Here is a 25,370-nt window from a genome sequence, read left to right as displayed (position 1 = left end):
CATATCTGTGGAGACACTGCACATGCTCAGTTTGGTGCATATTGCTTTTTTTTGTCTTGGGAGAGTGCATGTAATCAGCACAGGGACAATCTGCACTGTCCACACAGGTCAGGGGTTCTGCATCCTCCTAGAGCAGAAAGAAAACTCCTTCTAAAAGCTTTAACCAGTGCTCAGCTTGACACTGTTGGAAGTCACAAGACTGCTTTATACAGTTTGTTTACTAAAATAATTGTATTTTCTATGTCGGGAACCATGTTGGGTTCCATGTGGTCATAGCCTGGTCACCAGCTTAAACTGTAACATAGGCAAGGATTGAAAGGTAAGGAGGATACATACTCCGTGATTAAATCAGCTGCTAAAAGTGCTTAAAATGTAGTGTTTAATATCCCTTTAAAGTGGCTGTGTTCTTGGCAAAGAAAGCTAAAGTAGCAACAGGCAGACACAGGCTTCTTTCTACTACCTGGTACTGGACGGTACAAGAATGTGTGTGGTTTTTTTTTTTTTGTTTTTGTTTTTTTTTTGTCATGATGAGTTTACTTTAAGGCATAGGCCATCCTTTGCAAAAATGCAATAAATGCACCCACAGTAAAATAAAATGTGTGCATCTATATCCATTACTTTTTTTTTCCATTGAAGCCTGTAGAGCATTGCAACTGTGATCAATTCATCAGATGTGCAATGCAAAGGCTACTACATTTTTTTTTTTTTTTTTTTTAAATTTCCCATCCCCAGGTCAGTATGGCGGTATGAACCCCACCATTCTAGGAACAGAGGAAGTAAGCAAATGAACAAAGTAAACCGATTACAAGGAGATGTGCACAGGGCACTATAGAGAGAAGCACCCACTGATTCAGAAAAGTGGGGAGCAGTTTGAGGTTGGGGGGTTGAGGGAGTGTGACCGTTTCATGCTACATTTAAATACGTACCATACCAATACTGGTTTTATTGTGCCTCTCTTTAGGTAACCTGGCATACTGAATGTATGTGGTAGAACATGGCAGTATAAAATTGACAATGTTCTCCAAAACCAGTAACTCTCACCATTCCTGGCATCCAGTGCTGGGTCTCCACTCCGGCACACAGCTGTCATCACTTCAGGACTTCTTTCAGAGAGCAAGCATTGATCAGACAAAGTTTGACCTTAGAGGGCTATAGGCAATGTGTTCCTCTGCATTCAGACCATACAATGCTACACCTAAACCAAGCCACTCTGTACCTCCAGCATCTGCCTATTCCTCCTGCGTTCTCCTGTATACCTGTACCTCTAGAGACCCCTGTACCTTGAGATCCCAGCACCCTGGCAATGTTTGTTCTCAATGGTTCCACTATATATAGAAGCATAGCCACCATCTCTTGCTTGCTCCTGAGATGGACTATGGGATTTGTAGTGTGCATACAGCGGTGCACATGACTGCAACTGGCATGCACTGCTTGATCCAAATGGCAATGAAGGGAAATAAAGAGAGGTTCAGGAAATCAAGGAAGATGTTACAAAGAGGCAGAAAAACATGAAAAATAGATTACAGGGACACTAAATACTGGAAATGTATGTATTTTTTGCGACCGTAATCATATTGCATTATTAGTATTCGTATAAAAAAAAATTAAAAATCCCAGTATCTTTCCCGCCATTTGTGGACGCTATAACTTTCACGTGGACCAGTTGATTTGCACGTGTTTGGGTTTTGGCCGGAATTTATGACGAACTTTGATTTTTGAATATTTTTGCTGGACATGTTTTGTGGCAAAAAGTCCAAAATATTGTGCTTTGTTCTCAAAATTGTCGGCCTTTTTTTATGTAGCGCAGAGAGTGAGAAACGCACAGGCGATCGATCGAATGCCACCGAGGGAGGGCTGTTTGTGGGAAAGAGGGACGTAAGTTTGGTTTGGGTGCAGTATTGCATGACCGCGCAATTGTCAGTTGAAGTAGCACAGCGCCATAACACAAACCTCTTCTGTAACCGCTTCCTGATCACCCTATAGCAGAAATACTGCTACAGGGCGGCATGGGTGCGCAAAATCACACATATATATATATATATATATATATATATATATATATATATATATACATGATTTGCACTCCCATGGTTTTCACACCCCTCCCAGATAGTATCAGGTTGCCCGTCAGTACACCAGTCATCACGTTTAACCCCTTGATTGCCAGGAACACGCTCATGCACAATAATCCTTCATTGCTAGTATAGCGTCTGAATGGATCAATATCTTTGATCAGGTCAGCACTATACCAGTGTTCACATTAGTATAGCGGATTCAGCACCGGCACCTGCCAGCACCTGCGTTTAGCCCCTACGCTTACCCCCCCCCCCCTTCTCCCCCAGCAAGTGCAGTGTCAGTAGGTCCCTGTCACTTGATACATTGCACACAAAACTGCAGTGTTTGCAGAATCAGGCCTGATCTCTGTTAGCACTTTTGATGATTCTCATATGCAGCAGAATGCCAGTACTAGTGCCGTGCTACCTTTTTGTGAACTGGCGAGTACCAGCGGTCTAGTACATCCTTGTCTTTCACATATCTCTTAGATTGTAAGCTCCCAGGATCAGGCCCTCCTATTTTGCTTGTATTGAACTGTATTGTTCTGTATTGTCTCCCGTTATATTGTAAAACGCTGAGCAAACTGTTGGCGCTATATAAATCCTGTATTATAATAATAATATTGCTTAGCGTCTCTTTAAATATATAGTACTGGCGTGACTGTAAATGAATATATGGGCTTTTTGTTAGGTTAATTATTTTGGGTTAATTCTCAAACATCCTCATTTCATAGTATATAATTTTATTTAATATAGAATGAGTTTTATGTCTTTCCTAAAAACTTTGGGTGGATACCAATGGGGAGTTCCTCCACCATTGCCCTGTTGCATCAGTAATTCCTGGCTCATGTTCAAGTGGAGCAATGCAGCTATTCTTTGGATAAAATGTATATATGGCAACTGACAGAGGGTGCACCAGGGTGTGTTATAGGATTACTTTGAGTCTCCAAGTTATTGGGAACCATTTACAAAGCCATAAAGCCAACCTCTGCCAGTCAGTAAGATCTCTCTGCTATGTCCTGACTTGGCTTTATGGCTTCCTAGATAAAACTTGCTGGATGGAGTGGACGATGCTAAATCATTATCCAATTTGGAGGCTGACTGTGCTAAATCATTGTCCAATGATGAGGCTGGAGGTTGACAGGTGACACATAAAGGTGAACTACTAAACCCGAAAGCTGATTTTGCACAATCGAAAGCAACAAGTTAGGTCCCATTCACATGGGTATGGAGGCCCGTAATCCATAAATGGGGCACCTGTTGTTATGGCTTGAGCTGCAAAGTGCTGCGTTCATGTAGCCCTTGTAAGTGTATGGGGACACGGGCTACACGGACACAACAGCTCATCCCAATTTGACAGACGAGCCCAGGAAGCACACTGTGCAGTGTGGAAAATGTGTATAAATCACAAGACTGGCTGAACAGAATTACCAATCCTTGTGCAGGTAAGATGCTAAATCCATATTAGATAGGACCACATCCAATTAATTCAAATGACAAAACAAAAAAAGAAGAGCGGACTTTTCTGGCACAGAAAAGAAGCACACATGGGAAAATATAAAAATGACACAATGTTTATTACAAAACTTCACATAACCATACCAAGACCTATAATAGGTAATAAAACCATGCCTGCACCTATAAACCAAACTCCCACACTGCTCGTTATCTACCACAGCATTGACGTCATAATATTTCTACATAATGCCATTGTAAGACGAATTAACAAGATTTTTCTGTGGATAGAAGTCCCCAACATTCTTTTTTGGTTTTGATATAGGTAAAATGGTAAGCACATATGCTTGTCAGCTAGATTTTTAGCTGTTTGTGCAGAGTGTAACTTCAAGGGCTCATCCACACCACTACGGTAATGTGTGTGTTACCATAATACCATCCCTCTGCCAATCCCTCCACTGGCTTCCCATTGCCCAATGAATAAAATACAACACATTAACAATAACATACAAAACCATTTATAACACTGCCCCAAATTACATCAACAATCTTGTCTCTAAATATCACCTAAACCATACTCTACTCACAGGAAGCTCCTGCACAGAGATAAAGATCAGTCACTGTTGCTCTCCCTTCTTGGTGCAAGGTGACTGGTCTTGTCTCCACCCCCGTCTGTAGTTTCTGCAGGAATCCTGTAGTGGGTGGAGTCTACTTGGCCCCTCCCACAGCTGTTTTTGTGTTTTTCATCAAGCTCTGTGCCATAATCCAGTGTGAGACTTTACCACTGTGCAGGAGCTTCCTATACTATAATGAAGATTGGCCACTGTTGCTCTCCCTTCTTGGTGCAAGATGACTGGTCTTGTCTCCACCCCCTTCTGTAGTTTTCTGCAGGAATCCTGTAGTGGGTGGAGTCGTCTTGGCTCCTCCCACAGCTCTGTTTTCTGCACAGGCTATGTGCTGTGCCGCATTTGCTGCACACAAAGTAGGTTTACATCCTCTGTGGCTCTTGAGGAATATATTTATTGTTCCCAGAGTTCAGCTTTTGAATGGTATGGATTGAGTATTCTGGCATTACACTGATAATTCAAAGGTTTCCCAGAAAAGTCTTGGCAACTTGTGAGACTAGTGATTGTTTATGCATATAACTGGTATTTAACTCTTCTAATAACATGTTTATATGAATGCGTGCGGCAAAGACTGCGAACCATTCACCTCGCTGGCACTGCTTTTTAACTCCCGTATGATGCCGTACCCTACTTATTGGGCCTCGCACATGTTTAAAGATAGTCATTTTATGTGTTTTGACCTCTTAAGTGACTTGTTTAACAAGAGAAATGTGAAAAATGGGAACACAGTGAAATAAATGAGATTGTTATGCTACATTAGTGAGAGGCTTTCCAAGGAACAAATTTCAGTTCTCTTCAAGGTACGCACAAACATTCTTTGCATATGAATGCAGGTTTAACTTGGCAGTCCATTACTGGAGACTCTTCCTACAGAAGCAATGCTACATTACTTATGGGTTGTCATATCTTGAACTACTGAGAATGCTGAACATCACACAAAAACTTCAATTAAACATACAAATTTTGGGTCGTGACACTATGAATATTTCAGACGAGATTAGATTTGCATGTTTAGATTAAATGAGATTTCCATGTGGTTGGGGTCAAACTTTTTTAAATATAGAAACATTTTCTTGTTGTTAAGATGGCTATACACAGCAGAATATTGTTAGTTTTTCAGGAGTTTTCCATTTATTTCAGTAGGAAGAGGTGTTTATGCGGCGTGTTTTTTTTTTTTTGTTTTTTTTTGTAACTCAAACATGCTTCACAGATGCTGCAAGCAGGAATTTTTACATCACAACAGAAGCGCAACGCCCCAGTGTGAAAAGCATTTTTCTTAAGCTTTTCAAGTCCTTTTTTTTTAGGAAGAACACCTTTTTAAAACTTCTCAGTGTGAAAGTAGCCTAAAGCTACTTTCACACTGATCCGCCACAAAAAGACAGCAAAAATGCATAGGCGTTTTTTACCGCGCTTTTGCTGCTCTTTGAGTGTTTTTTTAAAGGACACATGACTTAAAAACTGATCCAAAAACGCTTCTCAGGAGTATACACCGCAACGGAAGCTCAACACCCCGGTGTGAAAACATACATAGACATACATAGGGAAGCATTTTTCTTGAACTTTTCAGGTGCTTTTTGTTCAGCAACAACCACAGCCTCCCAGACACTGTTCAGAGAGGTGTACTATTTTCCTTCACCGTAAATCTCCCATTTAAGAAGGGCCCTCAACTTCTCAATAGGGTTTAGGTCAGGTGAGGAAGGGGGCCATGTCATTATTCTTTCAGCCATAAGGCCTTTACTGGCTAGCCACACAGTGGAGGAGTACTTCTATGTATGTGAAGGAGCATTGTCCTGAAGCATTTTCCTTGAGCTTTTCAGGTGCTTTTTTTTTTTTTTTACCGCAAAAGCGCTTCAAAAACTCCTCAGTGTGAAAGTAGCCTAAGGGCTACTTTCAAACTGATCCGCCGCAAAAAGACAGCAAAAATGCATACGCGTTTTTGCCGCTCTTTGAGTGTTATTTTTAAACGACACGTCACTTAAAAACTGAACCAAAAACGCTTCTCAGAGGCATTTTTCAGGCATTTTCCATTGATTTCAATGAGAAGAGGCATTTTTGGAGCTTTTTTTTTTTTTTTTATAACTTAAACATGCTCCAAAAATGCTGCAAGCAGGAGTTTTTACACTGCAATGGAAGCGCAACGCCCCCAGTGTGAAAACATACATAGCCATACATAGGGAAGCATTTTTCTTGAGCTTTTCAGGCGCTTTTTTTTTATGCAAAAACTCCTCCGGTGTGAAAGTAGCCTTAGAGACTCAGGTTTTTTTTTTGCTGTGTTATGAAAGGTGTGTATGTGCTTGAGGTGTTCTATTTTTTTCCTCTACAAAATTCCTTGCCAAATTAGTCATGATATATAACCCTATCACCAAACCTTTTCTCCCCCTTTAACAGTCTGGCTACCCTAAGGTGCCCATAGATAGGACATATCAAGAGTGATTTATCTTTTGTCGATGAGGTGCTTATAGACTCTACCAGTCAAGGCTCCTCAGCTGTTTTTCCAGGTCCACTATGAATTTCCCACTCTACCCAGGACTTCAAAAATGCTCGTGTCTGAGGGTGGTTAGATTGTTCCTACGTGGTTGAGAAAGCTCTCCATCTGTGGTCACCTGTAGTCATAAGATGACACTCGTTTATTTGCTAAACTGTATCAATTTTCTTTGACAGAAATACATATGTATTGGGGCCAGATAATCAGGCTAATACTTTTAGTTGATTATGCTAACGCCTTTGACATGCCAATATATTTCTTACCCAACAAAAATGGCAAAATAGTTATTTTTCTGGCAGCAATCATCTAGGAAATACTTATTTGAATTGACAGTTTTTCTGCAGTCTTTGTCAGAAGACCAATGCCTAATGAAAACTTGACGTTCACCTGTCTGTGGGTAAGTGTATACATGAGTGACCACATTTTAAAGCATCCATTGTTACTCATTTATTGAGAGGTCCTCCAACTACTCTTCTCTCAGGGGTGCGGTGGTCTATTAGCCGAAAATGGCAACCCAAATAAAGCTAAGAAAAAAACTCAGAATTTTGTGCTTCCAGAATTGCAGGTAGTGGGCCAATCATGTAGTGTCTGACAGAATTTTTTTGTAGTTGTGTTTTGAAGTGGTGAGTGTTAGAACTTTTCCAGATTTTTGTTGCTGTCTCTCCTCCTAGATATGACATTTCATCTCCTCTCCTCAATGGGAATATAGCAGCATTGAAAACCTTGGCAATTCTAATCCTTCCTCGTTGTATTAGAAAAAACTACTTTAGCTCTCATATCTTTTTAGAAGCTAAATTCCTATAACTGTTTGCCAATCAGAAGTTCTAGTCGGTGAACATGTCTACTCTTACTCTACTAGTAAGTAAAGCTTTTCTTTTCTGGGAGTGTGTCACTATTCATTTGAAGTACTGAAGAATACCATCATTAGGGTCTTATTTAAAAGATGACCTCCAGGCAAATGACTAAATCGACAGTTGAACTGCTTACATTGTAAGTAAACTTTCTTGCCTAACCACTGTTTTGATCCTGTCTTCCCTGTAGGACTGGTTAGTAAAGTCCTGGACCTCTCATCAGACATCACTAAAGTATGCCTGGTCTGATTGCCCCCTGACTGTGATTGTATATTAGAGCAAATGTTCACTGATGAGGTCATCATTTTGCTCTCCCCTCCTCTCAACATGTTCCAAAGCAATAGGGCCCTGATTGGTTCTGAGTGCTGTCCCTCCCTTTCTCAGTCTGTGGGCTACCTTGAAGGAGATTAAAGAAGGTGAATATCAAGAAACTGCCGAACGGTTTTCCAGCTGTATGATTTAATCTTGAATTCATATTTGGATTGAATGTTTGCTATTTTTTGCTTCAAGTTCAACTTTAAGTTGAAAATATTAAAAAAGAACCATGCTGAACTGTGCAGCTAGAGGCAGGTAGTATGAAACTCTTCACTAGTTTATCTCTGTCGATAATAAGGTATTGGTACTATATACGGGAATCGGTAGTCTCTTACATGTGTGTTTTTATTGATAGATGGATATCTGATCTACTGAGGAAAACTTGCCTGAACCACTGTTGACAACATATGGTAGATGCCTATTTGTTGGGTCCATTTTCCTTTCTGCCACGGAATCAATATGTGGTTGACACATGTTGACTATTATGATTATTATTATACAGGATATGTATAGTGCCGCCTGTTTGCACAGCACTTTGTGAAATAAAGGGAGAAAGTACAGTTACAATAAAATTCAGGACAAAAAAGTTAGTGTTACTAAACCCACAGAAGTAAAATCAGTCTGTATAAGTTAATCCTCTGCATTGTCAAAGGATGTTTGATCTGGTCTTCTCTGATCCTCCACTTCTACTCTGTCCAATCCATCTGCTGATAGAACAGAGCCTTGGGGGCAAGCTGCACATGCTCAGTTTGATGTATATTGCTAGAGTTTTTTTTTTTTTTTTTTTCTGGGAGGGTGCATGTCATCAGCACAGTGTCAGTCAGCACTGTCCAGACAGAGGGTTGGGGGTTACGCAGCCTCATAGGCCCATCAGTCATGAAAACTCCTCCTACAAGCTTTAACCAGTGCTCTGCTGGACCCTGATAGAAGTCACAAGACTGCTCTAACTGCTGATGAAAAAAGGTATTTAGCAGTTTATATTAAAATAATTGCGTTTCTATGTTCTGTGTACTGAGATCAGATCTAGTGAATGCAGAATCCTGGGTTTCATAGCACTTTAACCTGTCGTATTCATGAGCTTACAATCTAAAGGGGTGAAAAGTTTGGGCCTGCCATCTGCTACTTTCTGAGCTTTACCATTGGCCAGCTGGACCAATAGTAAGGTATTGGAGAGGTTTAAGCTACATTTTTGACCCATCAAACAAGGTGAATTTTATGGCACCAGAATCGCTCAGGACTCCAGGTTCTGTCACTGAAGAGAAATTCTGACGTGACATGGAAGGCACCAAGAAATCCTTGCTGTGTGTTTACAACAGTTAAGGTTACTTTTTTCTTTCTTTAAGGTTCACTTTAATGTTAAATATTAATTCAAAGTATGGCTATTTTTGTGTAGTTAGTTGGTCTAGCTGGCTGCTCCACATAGAAATCACTGTGGTAGGCACCATTAGTATAGTGATTGCCACTAGCTTCTGGATCCCATGCCAAGCAGTAGAGATTGTGATGTCACCACATCATCTCTCCACCTTGTCCAGTCAGGAAACACTTTGCATTCATTGAGTATTCTTTGAATGGCACCCGTGGCCATTACCATGAGCTATAGCCAATGACCATATGGTTACTAGAACCTGCCATTTTATTTCTTTGCCTAAAAAAATTCTTCCAGGATTAAATTGTTCACGTAATCCCGATCCCCAGGCCCCTTTCACATGACTTTTCCAATAATGTCTGACTGTCAGTTTGTTTTAGGCATGCCTGATTGGGTGGTTAATTCGTCTCTATAGACCGATGGGTGTAAGCGGACTTGTCTGTTTACACCCACCAACCTCAGGCCGATCTGCTAAAAACAAATGCAAGGGTACCTGTTGTTCTCCACATTGGAGGATCGACTGAAAGGGCAGTTTGGTGTTAATGGATTGGCTGTCCATTTACACCCAGCCACCCTAGAACAGAATGGCCTCTATCCATATCCACTCTGCATAAACTGAGTGGACATGGACCTGTCATCCTCCCGCTCTGCTCAGCAGGGAATCGGCAGACAGATCACCAGCTGAGCAAGTAGGAGTTTGCCCTATATGAAAGAGGCCTTACTTACAAAATTTGCAGCCAAGCTGAGCACCGACTAAGAGCTTGGTATGTATTGTTTTAGTGGACAGTTTACAACATGAAGGGTTAAAGTTGATCGGAGTTTAGGTCTACTTTAAAATTTCATGTGTTCTGAAATAAAGTCCATGTTTCTGGTGTGGGGGGGCCTGTGGGTGTTAAGTGCATGCTTTATGAGTAGTAAGAAGGTGGTGTGTCATCTCTCACTGAGACGCTGTAAAGCAGATGACTTCTTAATAACAAATGCGCTTTTGTCTGATAACCTCACATACTCTTGAGTCATTGTGCGCCTGATGAAAACTTAATGGCCTTTCAAATGTGGCTTTAATTTTGGACATTTATCACAGTCTATTTTGCTGAGCACAGCAATGAAAAGCTTCTGTGATCATCACAAGTCTGAGTAAGTCTGGAAGAGGTTGTCTGAGTGGGCAGCGCTTGTTCTCTAACGAGGACTACAAAGATTATCTAGAGCATTCTATTGTCATTGACTATAGCAGAAGAATGGGTTTCTTTTATGTAAGAAAGTCTTCATCAACCTTTTATTGGGTTAAAGACGAACTCCATGAATGAGATTACTTGACATACTTTTGTCATATAGCTGATGGTGAAACTGTAATTTACTGCTGTAGCCTATACTATATATAGGAAGCTGGTGCTCCCGCAACTACCCCTTTTGACCTACCATTTTGCACCAACACCTCTGCCGCTCATGAGAACCTCCCCCCCTTTTTTTTTTTTCTTTCTTTTTTATACAAGGCTTTCTCTTATTAACCAATCTAGATAGGCAGGCTGATGACCTCACAATCTCTGCCTTAGGCAATCAGAGTAAGCCTTGCATTCCACCACTCGGGCTTCTCCAGATTGGTGGAGGTGCCGGCGCAAGATGGGAAGTCGCTGGAGCAGCTGCCAAAAGAGGATGCCGCTTCCTGTATGTAGTATGGGCTGCAACAGCAAATTACAACTTCACCATTGGTGGCATCACCATAAATCATTTGAGCCAAGCTGACCCAAATTAAGCACACACAGTAATGCCATTCATGGAATAGTTCTTTAGTTACTAATGAAATATGCTATAAAGTTTTTCTTTATTTTACTTTGTTGCAGCAAACTTTTTTTGTTACCAGACATGGAAATTTCATGTACCTGGTTTTTGCAAGACCATTGCACACCCCACAGTGTATCAAAATGCAAAATCGCAACATTGCACTTTGCATACAAATCTGAATAATTTACATTGTCTTATAATCACAGGCTTGCTTTGCTGTAGGCAAGCTGATTTGTGTAATCCATAACCATTTTGGGTCTTAAAATTAATTTGCAGAGGTCGTGGTAAAATGCACCCTTCATAGGTGTATAGTCGAACGCAAACAAAATCCTTTTTTTTTTTTTTTCCTACTTGCTATGCTTTGCACAAACTAAGTCTTTCTCCATCATATCCAAATATGAAAAGAATGGTTTTAATAGCATTACAGTTATCAGATAATGTGTATGGCATAACATGTGGATAACAGTGTTGATTCTAATTAGCTCTGCATGACAGAGGGCATTCAACCACCACCTTCACATTGAAGTTTTTCCCATTACTGAGACAAATAGTATATCACAGACCCAAGATTACATCCACCAAGATAAGCAGTAATAAGAGATCTCTACCTGTGTGTGAAGTTTTAAATTGGGGGGGGGGGGGGGCAGATATACATGCTCAACCCTGTGCATTGGTCTAGAGAACCTCTTCCTGATGGACGTCCCTTCAGATGGTGAGATTGTGCTTGCTTCATTGTCTGCCTTTTTTAGAACTGTCATTTGCCAATACAAACAATTCAGCCAACCGCTGATCACTACTGGTAGACCAAATCTGCTAAAGCCACTTTTAAGAGGATACAATGCAGAATATGAGAAGGAATAACATGACTTTAAGCATAGCTCCAGGTAAACCGCAACAGTTAAAATACATATGCAAGATGTTTTCCTGTCATAGGCTTTATAATTTTGCTCATTCAGTTGGTTGATCAAAATGCCTCTTCCAGATAGTTAAGTTAGATCTTGTGTTCTCTGGATCCTCCATGCAGAATGTTCTGCAGTCGATCCATATAGACAGGCCGAAGACCCGCTTAAGTTTGTAATTGGACAGCTATGCCTCAGATCCACCCTTGCATGTGACTGGACATTGAAGTAGCAGCTGAAATGATGATTTCTACTCCTGCTCTCTCTGTCAGTCATTGTACGGGTGCAGTTATATTTTATTGGCATGGTACGGTTTCCATCAAAATACCTCCCATATAGATTACTAGTCGTGCAGGATCCGTCTGTGTGTGGTGGCTCTTGATGCACTGACTCCAGCCTCAGTCCACTCCTTGTGAAAGTCCCCAACACTTTTGAATGGCCTTTTCCTCATAATCCTCTCCAGGCTGCGGTCATCCCTGCTGCTTGTGCACCTTTTTCTTCCACACTTTTCCCTTCCACATAACTTTCTATTAATGTGATTTGATACAACACTTTGGGAACATCCAACTTCTTTCGCAATTACCTATTGAGGTTTTCCCTCCTTATGGAGGGTGTCAATGATGGTTTTCTGCACAACTGTCAGGTCAGTAGTCTTTCGCATGATTGTGATTCCTACTGAACCAGACTGAGAGACCATTTAAAGGCTCAGGAACCCTTTGCAGGTGTTATGGCTTAATTAGCTGATTAGAGTGGGACACTTTGAGCCGAGAATATCGCACCTTTTCACAATATTCTACTTTTCTGAGATTGTGGATTTGGGTTTTTTATGAGCTGTAAGCCATAATCATCACAATTATGACAAATCACGTCTTGAACGATCTTGCTTTGCATGTAATGAGTCTATATCATATATTAGTTTCACCTTTTAAGCTGCATTACTGAAATAAATGAACTTTTGCATGATCTAATTTTTCGAGTTTCACCTGTATGTGTGTGTGTGTGTGTGTGTATGTATGTATGTATGTGTGTATATATATATATATATATACCGTTTTTGCCGGCGTATAAGACAACTTTTTACCCCTTGAAAATCTTCTCAAAAGTCGGGGGTCGTCTTATACGCCGGTATACGGCATACTGACAGTTTTTAGGCGGGCGGCGCGTTGCCGCCGCCGCCCCCCCCCCCTTCCCCCAATGGAAGGGACACTAAGTACAGGGGTGGGCAGCGGCTGTTTCTTACCTGGTTCCGGTCCCACGACGATCCGGTCCAGGAAGCGCGGCTGCGCCTTCAGTTCGGCCACTGGATGTTCGTGCGGCTGCTCGGCTCCGCCTCCTCACCAGTGATTGGCCGTCAGAACTGTAGCTCAGGAAAGGCACACAGGCGGCCAATCACCGGCGAGGGGGTGGAGCTGAGCGGCCCCGCGAAAATCGAGTGCAGGACCAGCAGGTAAGTGGTCAGTGTAGAGGTGCTGCTGCAACCACATATGCTGGCTGCAGCAGCACCATACGAGAACAGGGTCAGCAAGTGTCAGTGGGAGGAATAGTGCCCCATCATTGGTGTCACTGATACCAATGATGGAGCACTATTCCTCCCACTGATACCAATGAAGGGGCACTATTCCTCCCACTGACACCAACGATGGGGCACTATTCCTCCCACTGACGCCAACGATGGGGCACTATTCCTCCCCCCCACTGACACCAACGATGGGGCACTATTCCTCCCCCCCACTGACACCAACGATGGGGCACTATTCCTCCCCCCCACTGACACCAACGATGGGGCACTATTCCTCCCCCCCACTGACACCAACGATGGGGCACTATTCCTCCCCCCCACTGACACCAACGATGGGGCACTATTCCTCCCCCCCACTGACACCAACGATGGGGCACTATTCCTCCCCCCCACTGACCCCAACGATGGGGCACTATTCCTCCCCCCCACTGACACCAACGATGGGGCACTATTCCTCCCCCCCACTGACATCAACGATGGGGCACTATTTCCCCCCCCCCCCCCACTGACATCAACGATGGGGCACTATTCCCCCCCCCCCACTGACACCAACGATGGGGCACTATTCCACCCCCCACTGACACCAATGATGGGACACCATTCCCCCCACTGATACCAATGATGGGGCACTATTCCCCCCACTGATACCAATGATGGGGCACTATTCCCCCCACTGATACTAATGATGGGGCACTATTCCTGCCACTGATACCAATGATGGGGCACTATTCCTGCCACTGGTGTGCATTGGAAGAGGGGTAGTCTTATACGGCGAGTATAGCTCAAACACTAAATTTTAGCAGGAAAAGTAGGGGGGTCGTCTTATACGCCCAGTCGTCTTATACGCCGGCAAATACGGTATATATATATATATATATATATATATATATATATATGTATGTATATATGTATGTATGTATGTGTGTATGTGTATATATATATATACCCCATGCCACCCCCATGCTTCACAGTAGGTATGGTGTTCTTTGGATGCAACTCGGCATTCTCTCTCCTACAAACACCACGAGTTGTGTTTCTATCAAACAGTTCTATTTTGGTTTCATCTCACCATATGACATTCTCCCAATCCTCTTCTGGATCATCCAAATGCTCTCTAGCAAACTTCAGACGGGCCCGGACATGTACTGGCTTAAGCCGGGGGACATGTCTGGCACGGCAGGATCTGAGTCCCTGGCGGCGTAGTGTGTTACTGATGGTAGCCTTTGTTTCGTTGGTCCCAGCTCTCTGCAGGTCATTCACTAGGTCCCCCCGTGTGGTCCTGGGATTTTTGCTCACCATTCTTGTGATCATTTTGACCCCACAGGGTGAGATCTTGCGTGGAGCCCCAGATCGAGGGAGATTATCAGTGGTCTTGTATGTCTTCCATTTTCTAATTATTGCTCCCACAGTTGATTTGTTCACACCAAGCTGCTTGCCTATTGCAGATTCAGTCTTCCCAGCGTGGTGCAGGTCTATAATTTTGTTTATGGTGTCCTTCGACAGCTGTTTGGTCTTCACCATAGTGGCGTTTGGAGTGTGACTGTTTGAGGTTGTGGACAGGTGTCTTTTATACTGATAACAAGTTCAAACAGGTGCCATTGATACACGTAATAAGTGCAGGACAGAGTTGCCTCTTAAAGAAGAAGGTACTGTGAGAGCCAGAAATCTTGCTTGTTTGTAGGTGACCAAATACTTATTTTCCACCATAATTTGCAAATAAATTCTTTCCAAATCAGCCAATGTGATTGTCTGTCTGGATTTTTTTTTCTCATTTTGTCTCTCATAGTTGAGGTCTACCTATGATGCCAATTACAGGCCTCTCTCATCTTTTTAAGTGGGAGAACTTGCACAATTGGTGGCTGACTAAATACTTTTTTGCCCCACTGTATATATGAATCCTGCACTTTTTCTTATTTTGTAAAGATATGAGTAACCTGTAGATTATCTAGCATGCATTCACTGCTTCAATAAGCAGATATTACCTGGCTAGTTTGTTTTTTTCTTTTTGTTTCTGGAACCTGGTTAAATTTCCCCTGAGACATCTGCTGAGCCGAGATCCTCATCATCCTTTTGGAAGCTGCTGGATCACAAGACTGTAACATGCTGGGATTTATTAACAATCTGTTATTTTACCCTTCCTCGATGTGGTGTTTCGTAATTGTACATTGGTAGCACAGACTTCATTGTGAACATAGCTGCAGTCTTTTTTTTTTTTTTTTTTTTTTTTTTTTTTTTTTGTGGTATTTTTCCATAAGTCTTTTAATCTACTTTACTTGCCATTTCCTGTTATCGGAGCTTAATTCTGTTTATTACGCACAATATGCAACAGATCAAACCATTGACAGCTGGTTCACACCCGCACCATGCTCAAATGCACTGCCGTTGCAATCTGCTGTGGGTGCCAGCGTAATGTTAAGGGCATCTCAAATGCAGAGTGCGTTTTGCTTGCACAAAATCGTATGGTGCTGCAGTACTATGTGATTTGTTGTGGCACTGCCTATTCTGCGGTGTGGTGCAATTTGCAGCCCACTCTAATGAGTAGGCTGCAATAAACACGCTTCACGTGATTGCAGCATGAGTTTCTCTGAAATTCTGTTGAGGACCAGCCCTCAAGCTCAACTTCAGGAAAAAGAAATGTCCTCCATATGCCATGGGGTTCCACCTGCACTGCAATGTTAATTTATTATTTATGCCCAGTGTACAAGTAATAAAAGATTTCTACTTACCTTATCTCTTGATCTCCCAGCTGCTTGAACTCCACTCTCCTGCCAGATGCTTAGGCTTATGGGTGGGCCCTTGGCGTCCTAACATAAAATGCAGGACTACTGGCCCTGAATTGTAGTTGATGATGTCCAAGTGCCTAAAACAACCGGAGTACCTTAGAGAAAAGGCTGCAGAGGAAGGGCACTCACATAGTATATAGGGAGCCTGTGTGAGTGAGGGATAAGGTATGGTACAGTAAAAATCCTTTTTACAGATATCCTAGGCATATACAAGCCTTTAATCCTTGCAATGCAGAAGAAACTCCACTGAAAGGAGGATTATTTTTTCCAGAGTTAAGCTTTAAGCATCTGAAACAAAAAAAATCGGCCTGTGTGTAGGCAGGTTGAAGATTTTCCCTTTAAATATTCACCCCCCTCCTAGGGGTGAAGAGATGAAGTGGGTACCTCTTTATTAAGTAAGGTGGAAGGGGTCTCAGGTTTGGGGCTCCTTTGGAGAGAATGCTTGGAGCCACCAGAGAGAGAACATCGGAGGGAGTCTTGTGTGCTCTCCTCTTCAGGGGAGAGGCAGAAGGACGATCTAGCGAGTCCTAAATGGAGAGATCAAGTATGCACCTAGGGTATGAGTACCACCATGCTCCCCTTCCTTGCTCTAGTGAGACAATGCTATAAAGTTTGGAATAGGTTGATATACCATTGTATGGAACTTGTGTAACCCAGAATTTGGACTGTTTGCAATGCTATACAGTAGGGCTTTTTTTTTCTCAGAGAACACCGTAGGTGCAGAAACTCAGCCATGGCCCACAAGCACTCCCCCAACACACGCTCGTCAAACTGCATAAATTAGTAGGCAATGTTAAATTTCACTAACAGTGGGAGGGTACTAAACCGGAAATAAATACCAGGAGTGCATTACGCACCTAGTGCAAAGTTTAGAGGTGTGCTACACACAGAGTACCGAGTTCATAGTCTATGGTTGCCCTGCACACAGATTGCAGAGTTCAGCCCTCTTCCATAGCTACTAACCGCTGCATTTCTCATCCACATCTCACTTTCATCCCTCTTCAGCTCTGACCCCTGTGCACAACCCCTCGCCCTCATCTTCTCCCCCTCCTTTAAAGTTCCATCATGGAAAAAGTAGAGATCACAGAGGGTGCTACCTACCATAGGATGTCCCCCTACCACCTATGACCACACTCCACCTTGGGCACCTGCATCTCCCTTGTCCCCATCCTGCACTCAGTGGGAGCCGTTCAGTTGATCAGATCTGTTGGAGCCACTGGTTTACAAGCTGTTACTTGCAAACACAGAAGCCAGTTTCTTCCCTATGGTTTGAGTGCTCCCTTGTTTTGACAGACTCGCCAGGTGTATGACGTAACAGATCTGGGACACGTGACTTCTGGTGGACACGCCATCTTAGTAATCCCAGTGGCTGCCATACACATACCCTTCCCACTGTCCTGAGGCTCCTGGGCTGATCAACCTACTGTTGGGTCCAGAATCATGTGTCATCCTCCAGCTTCTGGGAATATGTGTTTCTCCTCTCCATTGGCTTGGTGATGTATCAATGTGGGCATTCTTGCATGTCATGCTTTTTAACCCAACATTAAAGTGAATTTTAATTGAAACTGTTCCTGGGCTTGTGACTCTATTAACTTCCACAGTGTTGGGAGCGCTACTTTATTTGTTTTGGATTTCTATGTTTACAAGTGATCGTGGTGAGTATGGAGCAGAGAGCCTGAGTCAGAGGTGGTGGAACGGAGTTCCACAAAGTTCCAGCTGAAAAAAAAGCCTTGCTGAACAGTAAAGTAATATTCTGTTAGTGATGTTCTAAGTATAGCCTAGGCCTGGAGTGAAGACTATGTGCTCTACTGGTGGAAACCTGGTCAGCTCTAAATTGGGAGCTGATAAGAGAAAAGGAGTCCCCTGCCTGGTGGTGAGAGAAAACCCACTCATGTATCTTGTGTCGGGTGACCTGGGGCCCTGTGTCTGATTGACTGTGCGTTGCCAGTTGCACTTTTGGAGCTTCTGTCTGGACCACATGTTAAATCTGACACGAATGCTCACTTTTTCGTAATCTGTAAGAGTAGTATTATTTCAATGTAAGGAATACTGACCACCAATGTAAGGCGTATTTTTATATTCACCACCAATGTATGGGGCATTCTTTGCACTGACCACCAGTGTAAAAAGCATTCTTCCCACTGGTCATCAAAGAAAGCAGCATTTTTACCAATGACAACCAAAATAAGGAGCATGCTTTACACTGACCACCAATGTATGGAGTAGTCTTCCTTCTGACCACAAATAGTATTCTTGATATTTGGTCACCGATATAAAGGGCATTCTATCTCATTGACCACCAAGACAGAGCATTCTGTCTCATTGACCACTAATGTAAGAAGTATTCTTCACACTTGCCAGCAATGTAAGGAGCATTCCTTCCATTGACAACCAGTGTAATGGGGCCCTTCTCCCAATGACCATCAATCTTACAAGGCTCCCTTCTTTATTGACCACCGATGTAATGGGCACTTTCCACTGATTATTATTCAGTATTTATATAGCACCAACAATTTACGAAGAGCTTTACAACATAAGGGTAGACAGTACAATTACAATACAATTTAATACAGGAGGAATCAGAGGGCCCTGCTCATTCGATCTTACAATCTAAGAGGAAGGGCCAAATGATACAAAAGGTAATAACTTTGGGGCATGGGCTGACGGAGAAAATACATGTACAGTTGTTAGGTGGGGGCAGGATGGGCCTCTCTGAAGAGATGAGTTTTCAGGGATCGTCTAAAAGTGGACAGAGTAGGAGATAGTCAGACACATTGGGGTAGGGAGTTCCAGAGAGGTTCTGGAGAAGTCCTGGAGGCGAGCATGGGAGGAAGTGACAAGGGAGCTAGAGAGCAGGAACAAAAAGAATGATTTGGTTAGTATTTTGAGAAAGGTTAGTGATGTAGCTGGGGACTAGTTGTGGATGGCTTTGAAAGTTGTTAGTATCTTGAATTTAATTCTTTGGGTAAGCAGAACCCAGTGAAGGGATCGGCAGAAAGGAGAAGCAGACACTGAGTGATTGGTGAGGTGGATAAGTCTGTCGGCAGCATTCATGATGGACTGAAAAGGGGATAGCCTATGTAAAGGTAAGCCAATGAGGGAGTTGCAGTAGGCAAGGTGAGTGATAACCTGGGAGTGAATTCGAAGCTTTGTAGTGTTTTTGGTTAGGAAGGGTCATATTTTGGAGATGTTGCGGAGGCTGAGGCGGCAAGCTTTGGTCAGTGGTTGGATGTGGGGCTGAAAGGATAGCCCAGGATTACACCTTATTATTAATACTAGAATTTTTCATTAACCTCCAGGGAAATTATACAAGACAAGTATGCCACATTCTTTTCCTTTTATTCTTATATCTCAGCTTACTATTCATGCTAGTGTACTGTGAGCTGCAGGTATAGTAATTAACTGGAGTTCCTTCGGACCATGAAAGTTCTTTCATGGGTTCCTCTGTGTTTAAAAGGTTTAGAGAGTCTGGTGTAACCTGTTCATCCCTAGTTTTATGCTTGTTGACTAGACTCTGAATGTATAAACAGTATAGTTACCACACTGTGGATGTGTAAAGAGCTTCCCACAGAATAACAGACTTTTACTCCCTGTTTCCATGGCAATGAAAAAGTACCTTTTTTAACTGCCTTTACAGTTACAGTTCACAATAACGCTTCATTTTTTTTCTTGTGTGTTTGATTTTGCGGTCTCTCTGTGTCTCCAGCGGTATGGTAATTGTAGATTGTCAAGGGTTTTGCTTTAACGGAACACAAATGATCATTTGGAAACATTCAGCGCCTGTGCTTTGAGCGGTTCCATGGAGGTGAGCACGGGATGTAGTGATAATTTAGTTACACCGAGCAGTTTTTTTTTTTTTTGTTTTTTTCTACAACTTGGTGCATCTGGTTCCACCGATGTCACTTCGCATGCTTTGAGTTTGCAGTTTATCGGTCCTGCCACCACCTAACACCGGTCACATTTACTGAAACCTCTTCAAGGTTATGGGACTTCACTGTGCCGAGATTTAGTAACCGGGCAGACAGGCATAGTTGAGCTGGTGCAGTTAGTGCCTCCATTTCTCTTCTTCATTGCAGTTTCTTTCATTCAAATGACTCTATAAATGGCGGTAGTTTATCTGCAGCCCTTGCACAGAACAGTGCATTTTATCTCCTGATATGGATTGTGTTCCTTCCTCTACCTTGTCCCAACCATGACAGCAATGAATGGATAAATTGCCTGGGAGATTATCTGTCTGCTTTGGTTTATTACAATTTTTTTTGTTTTGGATATTGCCCTTTGATTTATTTTTTTTTTTTGCTTTTAATTCTGTTCCATTATATATCACCAATATATTCCTCAGCACTGTATAGATTACAGAATATGTACTTATGTTTGTTTTATTGCTATGAAAACTAATTTTTTTTTTATGCTTCCAATTGTTTGAACAAACATCTGAAATTTATTATTTGATCACTTTCAGTGTCCGAAGTTTATAGGGGAAAGTAGACAAAAAAATTTAAAAGTGACTGTTTCATTATTATTATTATACAGGATTTATATAGTGCCAACAGTTTACACAGCTCTTTACAACGTGATGGCAGACAATACAGTTACAATTCAATCCAATACCGGAGGAATCTGAAGGCACTGCTCATTGGAGTTTACAAAGAGGGAGGGTCAAGAGATACAAGAGAGAATAACTGGGGGGGGGAAGTATAATTGTTAGGTGGAGGCGGGATAGGCCTCTCTGACGAGGGTTTTCAGGTATCACCTAAAGGTGGACAGAGAAGGAGATAGTCTGGCATATTGGGGTGGGGAGTTCCATAGGATGGGAGAGGCGTGAGAGAAGTCCTGGAGGTGAGCATGGGAGGAGGTGACAAGGGAGCTAGACAGCAGGAGGTCTTGGGAGGAATGAAGAGAATGATTTGGTTGATATTTTGAGACTAAGTTAGTGATGTAGCTGGAGGCCAAGTTGTGGATGGCTTTGTAAGTTGTTAGTGTTTTTAATTAACTCGTTGGGTGAGCAGAAGCCAGTGGAGGGATTGGCAGAGAGGGGTGGCAGATACTGAACAGTTGGTAAGGTGGATGAGTCTGGGGGCAGCATTCATGATGGACTGAAGGGGGGATAGCCTATGCAAATGTAAGCCAATGAGGAGGGAGTTGCAGTAGTCGAGGCGAGAGATGACCAGGGAGTGGACTAGAAGCTCTGTGGTGATAATTATGGAGAAGCTTTCAGTGATAGTTTGCTTCCTATGGTCATATTCACACCTGTGAATGGGCCTGACATCAAATACATGTAGGAACCCCAGCGGGGGCTCCTAGCGACTAGCTGTGGAAGGCAGCCCCATTGAAAGCAATAGGAGGCTGACTGCTCCTGCAGCTAATCGTTGGGCACTCACATTTATTCACTCCTGTAGCAATCACCTGTGAGTAGTCAGCTCTGGACCAATTTCTTCTAAGGGGGCTGCTTTCTACAATAGTAACTGGGATCCCCGCTGTTAACACTGTCATGATCATTCACAGGTGTAGATGTGGCCATAAGAAGCCAACTACCAGTGAAACAATCACTGTCCAATTTGTCTACTTTCCCTTATAGACTTCAGACTCTGGCCTATACCACTTAATTGGATTTGGTTTGTACATAAAAATATTGTTCTTGACACACATGAACGTGCATGGTCTGGTTTTGGTAGAAATCATTCATGCACGAATAGGATTGTGGAGAAAACAAGTACTGGAAGGAAACCAAAACAAAAGAAGAACATACAATTTCCATACAGGTGGGGGCATGTGAAATGCTAGGTCTGCAAAGACACAATGCTGTCTTCCATCACAGAATCTTGACTTCTGGAGAATTGACAACTAATTACACTGTTCAACAGGTAAAAAGTTTTGGGCATAAAATTAGCTAATCTTACATAATTTTGGGGTGCTGAAAATGAAAACGACCCTAAAAAATGTTGATTGGCTCTAGTTTCCATGATATATTCACCCATCTAATGACGTAAGCCATTCAAAATTATGATGCAACTTTAGCTGCATATTGCGCAATTGATACTGGTGACCAATAGAAAATTGCATGTATACTGAGATGATGCAATATTAGCCTTTAATTGCATCACTTCACTGCATACAAGCTGCAGTATCTGTAGCTGATTGTAGTTCGACAGCGTCTTTACATTTCGTTTTATGCTTATATAGGCTACTCAGTAATGCCTCGAACTTGTGTGAATAAAGCAGATAATTTCTGCTATATCTGCGGTGAAATAACTTTTATCTCACAAAAAAGGAGGATAACAGGAATGATTAAGAAAGCCTACAACTTGTATTTTGGCTGCAAAATAGGAGACCAGGACAAGAGCCGGGCACCACATATATGCTGCAATTCTTGTGGGACGGCACTGGAGCAATGGTTGAATGGAAAAAAGGCATCTATGCCTTTCGCTGTGCCAATGATTTGGAGAGAGCCAACAGATCACGTTAGTAATTGTTACTTTTGTATGGTGCCTCCAATTGTAAAAGGGCTAAATAAGAAGAAAAAGTTATCTGTGCACTATCCAAATATTCCATCGGCAATACGTCCAGTTCCTCATGGAGAGGGGCTACCAATTCCTAAAGCACCAGAATCCTTCGTGGTTGAGTCAAGTGAGGAAGAACCTGAAGTGTGTAGTCACGTGCAGTTGTAAGAGATAGCCCTTTCCTCGAATACAAGAGAAAAGCCAAGAGAAGCAAAACCGACACAAACTGAAGACAAAACTAGTGAGAATCCTAAGTATTAAAATGATTCAACTTAGCTTATGGCTATAATTTTTCTTGGTAATCCTATGCAATATATTATGCCATTTAGGCTTTGTTATGTAGTCAATATCACTTGCTTTATATTTGTGGAAAGACATCTATCTATATAATTATTGTGCATTATGTAGTCATTACGCCTATAGTAGAAAACTCCGTTTACAGAAAAACTAGAGCCAATTGACAAATTTCATTGTTATATTTGAACTCAGAATGTGAAATTCATTAAGAAATGGATCCTTTTGTTTCCAAAACTGGCAAAAAATAAAAATTTGTTGAACAGTGTTATCTTTTGGTTTGCTGTGTTACAGTATTTAGACTATGGAGTGGAGGTCTTCAGCCTCTTCATATACTACTTCCACAAGCTGACCATAAACCTGTGGTATTTTATATGAAAACCCTGAAAATGTAGTTTGTCATGCTGATGTTTTGAATTCTATGTTTGATTTCCGGTTGCACATGTATATCACAATATTTTCCAGAATTTCCTGGACTAAAACCGCGTTCACGGTTTGAATTTGATCAAAATAAAAAAATGTGTGTGTCCACGCAACAAATTACAAAACCGCAAGGCAGCATAATCTGTGTATTACTCTTAGAACTTTAGTCAGAAAAGATCCTAGAGCACTTCAGACTGGTCTCTTTTGCAGGTATAGCTATGTAAAACATTAAAATTAAGTGCCTATACTGTTTAAAATCCAGTAATGCATTGTGTCACCTTGCTCTGCACATGCTCAGTTGCTCGTCTTTATTTTTAGCACAGTGCTGAATTTTTAGAGGCTGATTGGCTGACAGCCTAAAGATTTACTGCTGATCAGGGGACTTGGACTCTGGCTATAGACTTCAACAAAATGGTAGCCTCCAGCAAGACTTAACAGGAGCAATGCTGGAGGCAATTTACAGCAAACACTAAAGCCTAGTATGCACTATGAGAAAATCGGACAACAGTCGTTCGATTTTCCATGAAAGTGCATATTATGATTTAGTCAGAATGGTATTGACTTGTAAGAAAATCCTCATCTGACAAAGGTAAACATAGCTACAAACTAGCATAGTAGAAGAGGAAGTGTAGGGTTGTTCTATACTTTTGATCATGTGCATTTTTTTCTATTTGATTATTTCCGTGCCATTATTGTACACTATAAACGATGTGTTCACACACAATAAAAATTTTCTAGCTTGCACCCTCGATTTTTGTCATCCCAAAAGTCAGAATCCCCTGAAAGCACTCTACTAAAAATCAGATAATCGGACAATCGTTCGTCGTATAGAAATGTTCGTACGATTTTGTTATCGTGTGTATGGGCCTGGAGTTTGTTTGCATAATTGTCAATTTGGAATGTATGTTCCTTGTTAAAGAGCATTATTTTTTTATCAAGTTGCTATGGGTAAAGTTCTGCTTTTAAACTACTTGAATAAACAAAAAACTTTATGTGCAGTGCTGATCAATAAATGTTTCAATAAGAAATGTGAAAATGTATTCAAATCATATACATTGAAGAATGTATATGTATACGTGTCTGTATGTGTGTGTGTGTGTGTATATGTGTGTGTGTGTGTGTGTGTAAAAAAACTTCATAATTTATATAATAAATAGTGATAGTAGTGAAATCATGCAAGAGCCAGTCCTTTACTCTTCCCAAAAATATATGTGCATCAAAAAGTCCATCTTTGATCATGAACATTCAAAGTTCCATGAACTCTACATCCAACACATCTCATGTGCTGTTTGTGAATCTGCTCAGAAATGACCTCTGATGTAAAGAGGTCAAAATAGGCAATATATGACGTGAGTAGAGAATGGCTCGATGCCTCTAACCCTAATGGAAACTAGGGTCTTGTCACAAACGTACCCCAAGCCCATTCGTGGGATATTCAAAGAAAACTTCTCATATGTCCATCAGCCTCTGCTTATTCTCTAGAAAAGTCATCCACTTTTTTTTTTTTTTTTCCTGGTATCCATCTTACAGGACTTGAAAACATTTAGTGAAGTTCACAGAATTTTGAATGTTGATAATCACCTTTTGATGCACCTATATTTTTGGGTTTTTGCATGATTTAATCAAAATGTATGTATGTGTGTGTGTGTGTGTGTGTGTATGTATGTATGTATATATATATATATATATATATATATATGTGTGTGTGTATGTGTGTGTATGTATGTGTGTATGTATATATATATATATATGTGTATATGTATATGTGTATATATATATATATGTATATATATATGTATATGTGTATATATATGTATATGTGTATATATATACATACACACACACACACCCTGTTCCAAATTATTATGCAAATTCTATTGCCTCTTAATTTTGCTTTAGTTTATACTTCATGTCCATACACGTTTTTTGTGTTTTAATATTTAGTGCTACATCTGGGTTGTTTTATGTGTTTAGTTATTTGTCAGTCATCTTAGCATTTGTGATGATGTTTTAACAAGTGT

The 25,370-nt window shown here is 41.5% G+C and overlaps 1 protein-coding gene across 1 annotated transcript in view; it reads left to right on the top strand.

The window, feature by feature from the left end:
* Positions 1-25,370, top strand: part of FURIN (furin, paired basic amino acid cleaving enzyme) — a 337,561-nt gene that overhangs the window by 194,024 nt on the left and 118,167 nt on the right. The window lies entirely within an intron of this gene.

Source organism: Staurois parvus, unplaced genomic scaffold (assembly GCF_062004578.1).
Source record: "Staurois parvus isolate SC_StPar_1 unplaced genomic scaffold, SC_StPar_1.0 ptg000472l, whole genome shotgun sequence".
Taxonomy (NCBI): Eukaryota; Metazoa; Chordata; class Amphibia; order Anura; family Ranidae; genus Staurois; species Staurois parvus.
Note: the sequence above shows the minus strand (reverse complement) of the source record. Positions and strands in the feature narration are given on the sequence as shown.